The sequence below is a fragment of the Lycium ferocissimum genome, chromosome 5, assembly GCF_029784015.1.
Source record: "Lycium ferocissimum isolate CSIRO_LF1 chromosome 5, AGI_CSIRO_Lferr_CH_V1, whole genome shotgun sequence".
NCBI lineage: Eukaryota > Viridiplantae > Streptophyta > Magnoliopsida > Solanales > Solanaceae > Lycium > Lycium ferocissimum.
In genome coordinates, this window is record NC_081346.1 from 13,665,833 (window position 1) to 13,678,933 (window position 13,101).

Sequence of the window (13,101 nt, forward strand, 5' to 3'; positions counted from 1 at the left end):
CTCAAGTTAACCATAACCTAGGTCTTGGGCTTCGCCAATCTACAAACAATACCAAATATGCCAATAATGAAATTAGGATACTCTTTCAAACCAATACTTAATTACTTAGAAAATGATATTCGGGCAGCATCTTCCCTAAACGCAACAATCCTCGTGATCCCAACTTAGCCAAAATATCAATCATTATACCAACAACAACAATACCAATAATTTCATATCAAACTAAAAGTAAATCCATTATTAACTACTTCCAAAACAACCCAATATACATTTGTATACCAATGCTTGTATACACTTCTTTATTTTCGTATATCCATAGTATAACAGGAACAAAAATAACAACAACTGAAACTACAACCAATCCCACGATATTCCATCCCACAAAATTTTTTATAACAACCACCAGACAGTCCACATAATAACAATAACAATTTATCTGATTTTCCACAATTAATTTCGTAGTTCCCGTCTCTCAATTTAACTATGACCTGGACGAATTTAAATATACCTAGGAGAGAATAGTTCTTACCTTATATGCAAATAAATGATCTTTTTTCCTTTTACTTTCCTTCGAAGAAAGCCCGAATTCAACAACGAGATCGAAGCAAAGGCGCAAAAGTCCGTATGTTGGAACTTACGTTACTGCCTATTGATATTCCTCCTCGTGAGAAAAAGCTGATCATTTATTCAAATGGCACTTCTGTGATGACCCAACCCCGTGGGCCATGACTAGTGCCCGAGCTGGACACTCGTATACGTACCTGTTAGCTATAGTCAGACTGACAGTAAGGACGATATGAAAACTTGCAAAAACACTAAAGGTTCACAACGTCATATATATCAAGATAACCTATCTCCTGAGGAGTCACAACTAATCAAAACGTGATACGATACGCAAGCTGACAGGGCTGCCACTACATACCAACATGATACGCAAGCCGACAAGGTTGCCACTACATACCGATACAATACGCAAGCCGACAAGGCTGCCACTACAGACGGGAATGTCCATAGCAAATCATATAGACACAGCTGAACAAAACTTATACACAACCCACACATATGTGTACAGACCTCTAAGAGTACCAATAGTGAAATCTGACGGGACAGGGCCTCGCCGTACCCCTGGATATACATAAGTCTATATCAAAAGATCTATCCCAATATAAGATAGGCTCCGGAACAATGGAGCTCTCCAAACAGCTGAGCGGAAATCCTAGGCTGGAGGATCACCAAATCGATTATCCGTACCTGCGGGCATGAAACGTAGTGAAATATGATGGGACAGGGCCCCGCCGTACCCCTGTATATACATAAGTATACATCAAAAGATCTGTACCAATATAAGATAGGCTCCGAAACAATGGAGCTCTCCAAACAGCTGAGCGGAAATCCTAGGCTAGAGGTAGGGCTGTTCACGGTTTTGGTTAAAACCAAAACCAAACCGAAAATTTAACCGAACCGAATAAAAAAATCGACATTTGGGTTGGTTTCGTTTGATTTGGTTTTAAATTTTAAAAAACGATAATATTTGGTTTGGTTATGGTTCTAATAAAAAATAACCGAATAAATAACCGAACCAAACTGATAAATTCTATACATAAATTTTATAATTATTTATATGTATAATATTAGTTTTTCATAAATAATTATAAATATTTTATACCTTTTAATCATTAATTTTATTTTTGATCTACTTATTTCACATGATTGTTTAAGGCCCGTGTTTTTAAGAATATGTCCAAGCCCATGTCTTTAAGTCTTTTAACTCTTTAAGTGTTAAGTATAAACCTACTAACAGAAGCTCACGTTAGAGTCTAATGTCTTTAACTTAAATTTTTAACCTTTCTTTGTCAGTCATTTGATTTTAGGTTGTTTTTTCTTCTTTTTTTCGAATTTATACCTTTCTTTTTTCTTGCTTAAATGAGTCTTAAACTTCTAATATTTTACATATGAAAAGGACAGAGGTTGTAGATTTGGAGGTTCCTATGAAGATACTTCGAACACGCATTCGCCGTAACTCAAGCATACGGTAATGCCCTAATACTTCTTCCGCGGGTAATCCTCCTAAAAAGCAAAAAAGAACAACTCCTTGTAATCGAGACCCTAGCCTTGGGGATAATGATAGAAAAACATCTGAAATTTGGGATCTTTACACAAAGTTTTGTTAATAAAATGGGAGAATTGAGGGCAAAATGCAATTATTGCCCCAAAGTTTGGGATCATTACACAAAGTTTTTTTATTTCATATATTTTCATTTTAATTTTAGGTGGTCTTTATGTTTAATTAATATGTATGTTTGTAAACAACAACTAAAAGCTCATATGCTCTACTTTATTTCCATATGTATATAAGATGACAAAAATGGTGCAGCCACTACTAAGTTAGTTTTTAGCTCTATATGTAATAGTTTAGCAACTTTGGGTAACTTGAGTACTACACTATCACTAATAGTGAAAATGTTCCTATGATGTATGTTTCACCTTAAACTATAAATAAAAGTTATCATTTGAACAAAAAAAAAGACATGTTCTTTTCAACTTTTTAATGTTTTATTGATAAGTCTCATGGCTGCTAGCCATAAACCGAAAAATCGAACCAAACCGAACCAAACCGACAATAACCAAACCGGTGGTTATTATTTCATTTGGTTTGGTTATGGTTTTAGACATTTAAAAATCGATTAAATTGGTTTGGTTATGATTTTAATCAATAACCGACCCAAACCGAACCATGAACACCCCTAGCTGGAGGATCACCAAATCGAGTATCCGTACCAAAACGCATGAAACGCAAGCCATTTTTGAAGAAAGCGGGTCATAATCATGAGATACGTACCGAGTATATAAAGCATGAAATACAATAAAGAGGGTCATGACCGAAATAGAGATTACATGAGACAAGTATGACAATCAGAGATACCAATACACTTGCCTTATGAAATGTAAATCACGCATATCAATATCATATATCATACCCGACCCATCATGGGACTCGGTGAATAAAGTCATCATATACCATCCTTGGCGCCATAATCACATCATCAATATATATATACCGTATCCCGGCCCTCTAGTGAGGAACTCGGTGAACAATGCAGTGAAACTGTGCACGAGAACGTACCCCGGCCCGAAACTCGGTGAAAGATATATTAAGGCATGCACGAGCAGAGTAGTGAGCAACCATATGCAAACTAAATCATTATCTGAGACTCAATATAATAATTAGAATGAACTAACACTTGAGAATCAAAGACAACAGTCATGTCAAGTACCCCTCGAATATCACTATGGATTATGTCAAATAGAACTTCAGGAATCATAGACACTGATCAGGACATAATGAAATAGCTTCTGGAAATCAAGAACATTAGCCAGCCTAGTGTCTCTAAGAATAGGAGCTTCTGTGGAGTTATATGCTCGTCGTCTTTTTGTTTCATAAAGATCATGCCAAAAAGAAGGAAGGGATAACTTTACATACCTTACGTCATTCAAGAACTCAGTCCAACCACGAACTTCCACAATTAATATGCCAAACCTATAATCGTAAGAATATGCACGTGACTTAAGAAGGCTTTCGTATATCATATATATTAATTGATAACTTAATTCTAAAACGAAACGGGTAGCATCTCCCCTATATCATTAGTATCTCCCAATTCGGTATATTACCACAACATCCCAACAACAAATAAATCCCAAAAACACAACATGCATGTCCATACCAACTTCATAATACTCTATAACGAGTGACCAGCTCGAATTACAATCCGTATACTCCATGGCACCTTTTCGTATGTTTCCTTCTTAACCTTAAAAATATTCTCAATATGATAAGGGCATCATTTACCACAAATCTCAGATTTATATCATATAATTACAACAAGAAAAACAGCCCACAACTCCAACTATCAAATGACAATTATATTCGTAAGTTCGCGTTTATTTCATCAATTCCTATATCGATACTTGTATACACTTATTTATTTTCGTATATACATAGTATAACAACAAGCACAATAACAATAACTACAGCCAATTTCATGATATTCCAAAGACACCAAATGACAATTCTATTCGTAAGTTCGCGTTTATTTCATCAATTCCTATATCGATACTTGTATACACTTCTTTATTTTCGTATATACATAGTATAACAACAAGCACAATAACAATAACTACAGCCAATTTCATGATATTCCAGCACACCAAACAATTTATAACAACCACCAAACAGTCCATATGATAACAATAACCATTTATCCGATTTTCCGCAATTAATTTCGTAGTTCCCGTCTCTTAATTTAACTACAACCTAGACGAATTTAAACATACCTAGGAGAGAGGAATTCTTACCTTATATGCAAAGGATTACTCTTCTTCCACCTTACTCCACTTTGAAGAAAGTCCGAATCCAATAACACGGCAAAATAATGAAATCGAACGGTGAGCGAAATTGGATACAAAATTGAATAACATGGCAGTATATAGGTTCAGTCCATATGTTGCTGTGAATGTATATTTGCATACGTTGCTGGCAAGGAACATGCTTCATAATAGCTCTTTGTATCTTACATTGAAAAAGTAATTCTTTTCGCCTTCTCACAGAGGAAATACACGTCCGATATATATTATTCTACTGGTCATCATATTTCTTTCAAGAAATGTCTCACTTACGGTGAAATAGAGTTCATCTTGATGGACTGTGGGCCCTCTTTAAGAATTACTAATAACCTCCTAAAGATGCCACCTCCTAGGTACTAAGGTGGCTTAGTCACAAGTTGCTGCCAGGTGGTGTGCACATGGCACTAGCCCCTGATCCCTAATTTAATTACTAGATCTCTCACTAGTTCAACATTTAACCAGTTACACACTTAGTTAATTTCTTGATCTCAATTCATTTAAATAATGAAATATTTTTCACACACTTCATATACTCGTTATTATGGTCACGAGATATAGCAGTAGTCCATAGCTCTTTTTGACACACATAAAATATTATTCCCAACCATCACCAACATATTTTAATCTGAAATCATTTTGGGACTTCATTTTTTTTAATACACTGAGCTCTTTATTTGCATACTTGAATATGAACAACATTCTTCGAGACTCAGCTCTATTTACATACATCCAGCGGTTCAAACCAATGCCCGAAAGCCCGGGTTATTGTAGCTTTGACCGTATTTCATTCAAATAAATTTCGAACCTCGACGAAACTTATTTTCTTTGATTTATTTAACTTCTAATCCTTATGACATATCTATATCATTACTCTAACCACCTATAAGCTTGGGGCATAACCTCATTTCCGTTACTATTGTCATTTAACTCGCACGCTTTCCAACGCATGAAAACACGAGATGTAACATGATTACATCCAGCATCGGTAGTAATGGAAATACACTTGCACATAATGTTTTTTTTTTTTTTAAGTTAGATATGTGCTTTAAATTCATTTCGTCCACATTATTCTAGGTTTTACGGGAATTTTTTTTTTTTTTGCCTTCTCTTTTTTATAAGAACAACATGATTTGGTCCAGAAAAAAGTTTCTTTTTACATTTTCGAAACTCGGGGTTTGATACCGGTCATGGTTTCCTACTGGAATTCAAACCTGAAACATGAGCCTATCACACATCCTGTGTTGTATATTTTTTGTCGTGAACCAATGCGTGGGGGGCGAAAAAATGTTCTAGTCCGACCATTTACATTTAGTTTGGGTCAATATGAGTTATAGCTTTAAAACTATTGTCAAATAGTTAAGATTCAACACAGAACTTATTAGGTTGAATTGGCCAAAATAGATAATTGTGTTACAATACAAAGTAGTATTGATCTCTTAGAGCTTTAAAATTCAAAAACCATCATAGATACTCAAAAAAAAAAAGGCTCTTAATTACTATTACTAAATGTGTTTGAGGTTTTATTCACTGACAATTAAAAAAAAAAAATATTCAATCACCTCATTTAAGATAAAACAATTCTTTTGCTAAAGGTATCTGGTTGAGTGGTGGTGATCACACAAATATAAGTCTTTGACCGATCTAACTGTTAGTTCCTTATTAACATTTGGAACAACCTACTATGATGCTTGAGATTTCATAGTATCGACATTTACACTACATTAGCAAAGTGACTAAAGTCAAACAACATATACTGATTTACACTTAAACAATAGAATTGATTATAAAGAAAAATTTACCTTAAAATATAAGATTAAAAGAAACTGCTCATAAGTCCATCTTGTCTTAATTTAATCAAACTCATTTGCTATTTTCCCTCCTCAACACATACCACACTAATACCCTAAGGTCACCAAGTGGGCATGGATCATGCCGGGCCATTTAAAACATGGGCCACAAGGGGCCGGGATCGGGATCGGGTCATAAGTTAAGGTGGGCCGTGCTAGGGGCCGGGCTTGGAGAGTAAAGGGTGTCCGGCCCAAATTTCACCTGGGATAGGGGCTACACTAGGCTAGTCAATGGGCCAAGTTATAGTTAGTGGGCCGGCTCTTTTTTTTTTTTTTTTTTTTTTTAAAGTTCTAATACAAAAAAATAGACATTTACATTTACTACTAATAATAAAATTAACATTTACAACTAATGATAAAATTGCTAAATTAAAAAAAAGTTTAGTTGTCATCAAATTCAAAAAGCTAGCCGTTGTAAATTTAAAAAACTAGTCGTTGCCAATTTTATTTGAACCCCTAAATTTATGAATAACTGCACTTTGGTCATATTTTCTAACTATAAATACCCCTCCATTCTTCTTCATTTTCACACAATTCTCTCTTTATCTAAATTTGCTATTCAACTAGTGTGCATTACTTCACCTCCACCTTCATTACTTCACCTCCACCTTCTCCTCGAGTTCGAAGATCAACTTCAAGTGCGGTGTGCATGCATTTTGAGCGAGTAAATGAGAAACATGTTAAATGTCAATATTGTGGTGACATATATCTCCACAAGTCCGGAGGCGGGATTAGCCTATTAGGGGGTGGGGTGGAGGGGGGTACCGGTGTTGCGTAGACACTTGTGAAAAGGCACGAAATTGAACTTTGAAGTTTATCTCTTCTTTAAATTTGTCCATCGATGTTAGCCGTTTAATTTGTATGTTTTGAGCTTTTGATTTGCAATATTTCGTCGTTCAAGTTTGTATGTTTTGAATTTACAATGTTATCAATTTAAGTTTTAAGTTTTATTTTAAATTATTTATGTAGATGTTGATATGTCTACTTGATCGGACACGAAATTTAAGAAAGAAGAGAAGACTTTCAAAACTGGTCGGTGTTCAATGAGTCACATATATTTTGTGTGGCTATAAATCATTGCATAAAGGTAAATTATTTCCAATTAAAGGGGTCATTCTTTTTATCACGGACTAATTTAAAGAAATAGGTTCACGTAAATTGAAACGGAGAGTATTATATTTGATATAATCTATGTATTCACAAGATATATGACATGCTAATGAAATTTTACTTTTATATAAAACTATCACAATCTAATATATACTATATACTGAAAATGTATCAAAGGTATATTTGTTGAGAAAACAAGATTGTCTAGCTTTAAAATACAATTTTAAAGAAAACTAAAGTGCTCCGTAAAAAGAGGCTCATAATTTATTGGGATACAATGTTTTTAAAATACTTATTATTAGTAATAAATGTAGAACTTAACTTTCTTTTTTTCTTTTTTTCATTTTGAGGTCAAAGGCTGTGATCTGCCCACTGTCCGCAAATTTCAACAGTCCCACCTAGCCCACCTCTACACCTCTTAGTGGTCCGGGCTGCCGATTTATCGGCAGATGGGCCATCAAGTTTATAATACTATTTGCCTATGTGTTTTTCCTCTTTTAACAGTAGAGCTGGGCATAAATACCGAAAATTGAAAAATCGGACCGAACCGAATTAATTCGATTTTTCGGTGTTCGGATTTTCGGTTCGGGGTTTGGTTTTAATTTTCAAAACGGGCCGGGTTCGGGGGGATGTTTTTTTTCTGTTTTGGTTTTTAAACCCAAATTTTAGTATTATTAAAAATATTAAAAGCCGCCCCGCCCATTAAATTTAAGCCCAAAAGAAATAGAACCCAAACCCTCTTTCAATCTAATTTTCTTTTTAAGATTTCAAAAGGAAAGTGTTAAATATAATAGTAGAGTCCTTTTACTCCTGTCTTAGTAACGCTTCTTTTAAGCAAATTTAAAGGTAGCTATTACTTATAGTTAACTTGTTTGACCCAAATATTTGGGAAAAAAACTAGAAGTTCTTCTTCTTTTGAAAAAAAATTGAGACTTAGGACGTGATTAAGTTCAAAAAAAAAATAATGATGGCTGTCTGCCAGGCTGAGTCAAAATATACTTATTAAGGAAAAAAACTTTTTTTGTAGAATTGAATTCAAATGGAGTAATTTCAGAAAATGAAATTTTGTTTATGTGCTTAGAATTATAAAAATATTTTTGTTTGGCTTATCCTATTTGCAAATTACAAAATATGTGTTATTTATTTTACCTCTATTTTTTTAAATTTAAATAAATAAATGATGATCTGATATAGTTATTATGAGATATACATTACTTAAATAAATTTAACTAAAATGTAAAAACAGAAATCATCAAATTGTGTGAAATTACTTGACTTCATTATAGATTTGGTATCAACAATGTATGACCGTTGAAATTATATAAATATTGATTAAATTTTTGTTGAGAAAAATTAAAAGTAACTTATGCTTCTTCAAAGGATTTATTTTCCCAGTTCTTTCACACATAAACACCGAATTAAAATCGAACGGTTCGGTTTCAATTTTCAAAAAAACACCAAAATCGAAATAGCCGAATCGATTATTTAACAGATTTGAACTAATATAGGGTTTGATTGATAGTCTCTTTTAAAAAAAGAAAGCCGAAACTTCTGACCGGGCAAAGAAGCCAATGAACCATCATAGAATCCTTTGTGGAGCTATAGTGTGGTTTTGGAGAAAAATCACTGCTCTCAGAAATTGGATTAGTAGGATGATGCATTCACTTAAAAGCTATATTGACGAAAAAGTTTTCTTTTTGATTTGTTTTAAACCGAAATTTTACACCATTAGATAATATTAACCTGCTCCAGTAGAGACAAACTATTTGCTATTTTTTTTCTTTTTCTAATTTTTACGCACTTTTTTATTTTTTTTTATTTTCTCTCTTCCCTTCCCTTTAAATCCTCCATCTGGATTTATCTTTATCCCTTCTTTGTCGTCAAGGTTTGTATTTTCCCATGCTTCTAACATTAAAAAGTTTAAATTTTACTGTTCATTGCCAAAAAAGAAATATAAAGAACATTTCATCTAAACATTTGTTCATTTCTCTTTCAAGAAATCTATTTATTTATTTTGTTTTAAAAATCGTAATTTTTTTTTATCCTCAGAATTCTGAATTCATGCCAATTCTCCTTATTTTTTTTAATTGTCGGAATAATTAATGTCTCAGTTATCGATTGCAGAAATAAACATGAAAGTGTAGAAAATTTAAGCAAATATTTTTCACCTACCATGTTAAAAGCTAATAAAAATGACTCATTTGATGATGTTATCCAAAAAATTTAATCAGGCTATCAAGAATCTGTCTTAGTATATGCTTATGTTTCTTGCTTAATGATTACATGGAAAGCATTTAAAGGTATTTTTCTTTGCTATTTTATCGGATTATAGTTAACTTATTGTTGCTTTTTCCCTTTTGTAAAATATCACAATATTTTTTAATATCTAAAATTATATTAGGAAAATTCAAACTATGTTTAAGTTTGATATTTTATTCAAATATTAGAAAAAATTGAGACTTAGGACGTTTTACTAGTCATATATACTACCAATATTCGTTCAAAAAAAAAATAATGATGGTCTAAGTCTGCCAGGCTGAGTCAAAATATACTTATTAAGGAATGTCTCTTAATTTATTTTAACGTTTACCTTATTTCTGTTTGAATAGAGTGATGGGTTTCGACATTCATTTAATTAGTTGAAGATTTTGAATCTGTGTTACAATTCCATTTGCATAGGATTAGGATGTTGGACGGTTGCGAGAGATGGCGAAGTACACTGAGATATTATAAATTATTAGACTTAGAGTACCCCTTAGTACAAATCCTTTATTAATCACTTATTATTCTTACCTCACTTAATCACTCACAATAATAAGTAAATACCTTTATTGCAAACACCATATTTGAGCAAGTATACTCCTTTTAAAATGTGACTGGCATGTGCATGCTTTTTTGTCCTTCTACTTAACAGAATAAAAATTATATAAAAATCATACTAGATAATCAACGCAGCAAAAGAGAAACAAGATTTTGATTGTCAAAGGACTAGAATGGAAACACATTTCTCTGAGCTCCCAAATATGACACGTAAATATTTATTTTACACTTAGTATTTTTTTAAATTTAAATAAATAAATGATGATCTGATATAGTTATTATGAGATATACATTACTTAAATTCTTCAATTTCATTTAACTAAAATGTAAAAACAGAAATCATCAAATTGTGCGAGAGCAGAGTTACTTGACTCATCTTTGTTCTTTCATAGAAATTTGGTATCTTGAGCTGTAACTTAGGTTTAAGATGGAAAAAGTTTTTCAGCACATGTGACATATAAGTTTGCAAAACTTTGTTGAAAAATTTGTATCGGTCTGATAATTTACTCATTTCGTAAAGAATTATGACACAATATTTTGATATTAATGAAACATTTTGATAAAAAACATCCATCACATGGTCTTTGGCATTAGCAAAACTTTGGGATGCATAGAAAGCTGTTAATTGACATTTCAATTGGAGGAGTTTCCTTCAAGCTTGTAGAAGGGGGAAAACGTTGATTTTATTGTACCTACAAATTTCTTATGACCATCTTATGGATGATGGTTCTGTATCACTATTTTTGGTGTTTTGGGAATCTGTCCGATGTTGCTTGGTGCACATCAAAGGACTCGATGTGCGTGATAAATGAAATTTTACGAAAATAAATGTATTGGATAACGTTGGCTTCAAAAATTAATTGGGCCGAAATTCGGTGTTAACTTAATCCAATTTTTTTAAAGTCTATTTTCTATAGAAACATTTTTTCATGAAAAATATTTTTTTAGAAATACAATTTTCGCGAAAACAATGACATCGTATAGCAGTTAAACTCTTATTTCTTATAATATAAAGATTTTTGAATTTTAGTAACACTCGATCAAGAACCGGAAAAGTCTAAAAAAAATTGTTTGTGTTTGCAATTCTTTGAACAAGCTGGATTTCCCTGTCTGAGAAACCCATCGGATCATTTCCTACGATGTATCAATTCTGATTTCGACAAAGTCTAAAGGGTCGATGAAGCTACAAATTTTCACCTTTGATCATGTTGTTTCCCTTCAAAATTCCAAATCACAGTTAGCTTAGTGTTTTACAAAATATGTTTTTTCAATTGCAAGTGTCCCTGTTCGACGGAAAATTGAAGTATGCGTACCATGTGCTTTTGTTTCCGATAAAGTGCAATATAATAATCAATAAACTATATACTAACAAACTGCACCTTTCTGTTCTTTAACCCAGTGGCCAATTCGTAGTTTCTTTTAACCAAAGTAATGTACTTTTAAGCAATATTAGCATTGTTTACTTCATTTAACCCGTATTTTTTTAATATTCTAATCAGTTTGAGTCCAATGAGGGATCCTTTGTGAGCTATGCGCATCCTAGTAGACTGTTATGTCGATCTCCGTACAGTTACTCAGCTAACGAAAGGGTTGAAGAAATGTCAAAAGTTGTAAGTTCTGACATTCCAACTTTGATCAATATTAATTACTAATGTCATCGTCTAATCATGTTCTATTATCAAACATGACTTGTTAATTATGTTTTTTTGGTGTATAACGAAAGGAACAGTGATGAGGAAGTCAGGCTAATTTCTTTCATACAGCCCTACACCTTAACCAAGTTCCTTTATTAATATGTCAAGAGACTTTGGTTATTACGGGTTGATTTGTTATCTACTTAGTGGTCACTATCTGCATTGGAACTATCTATCTTAATGTCGGAACCGTTATAGTTCCATCCTCGTAATATCCTCATTCCCCTTGAATAAAAATGTAATTAAGTCATTTAGCTTTTATATATCGACAAGACTCATCTAAAATATAACTAGAGATAGGTTAAAAATATTTTTTACATCATCATAAGCAACATAACCACTCAGTTGAAAGATTGTAACTTGTTCCTTTGTGATAAATGAGAAAAAAATTAACCTCCTATATGTTCAACTGCTCTGAAACTGGCAAGAGGAGCTATCTTGCTTTGGATTTTTCATGTCAATTGGAGGATTCCCTTCTTTTGTCGAAGATATGAAGGTTTGCCCCCTTGTATCATAATCTTGAAAAAGCTACCCAATTTTCTTACAACGCAATATAACAACCTGAACTTCAATTTTTCCCGATTGAGAACAGGTTTTCTCTGTTTGTGCATTTGTAGTGAGCAATACTTATCCGCAATGCCATTTCGAATCACGTTTTTTAAATCCATCATGGACCCTTTATATTTGTTCTTTGTGATCCCTTATGGCAGTGTTATTGTCGGTCATTGCTAGGGTTGTCCCTAATTTCCTCATCGTATCATTATAGGTGCTGGAATTCAGTAATATATAAATTTCATCAGGGCCCCTTCAAATTAGTCCAAAATTACAACCAAATGACCAATTTAATTCCAATAGTCTTAATTAACTTGTGTTGTGTTTTCATCTTGGTGCTAGGGAATATTTATGCTAGTCTATACTTTAGACTCCCTAATGACATCCCAAAGCCTTTCTAGCGTTAATTTATGTCATACCTCGTTTCCACTTTTAGGCCCTACGGTAAGGAATCGCTATACACCGACAGTGTCACTAGCACGTCTTATTTGAATTGTTGATGCTACAGGGGCAATATCAAAACGATTTGACGGGGTTGATGTTTGATAACACGAGTCCTGATCTTCCCAAAATCCCGGGTGAATTCATACTAGACCGTATATTCCGCATCAATAAATCAAAATGGGTGGACGTAAGTGTGCTATTCGTGATGATAATCGCCACCGGGTTATCTT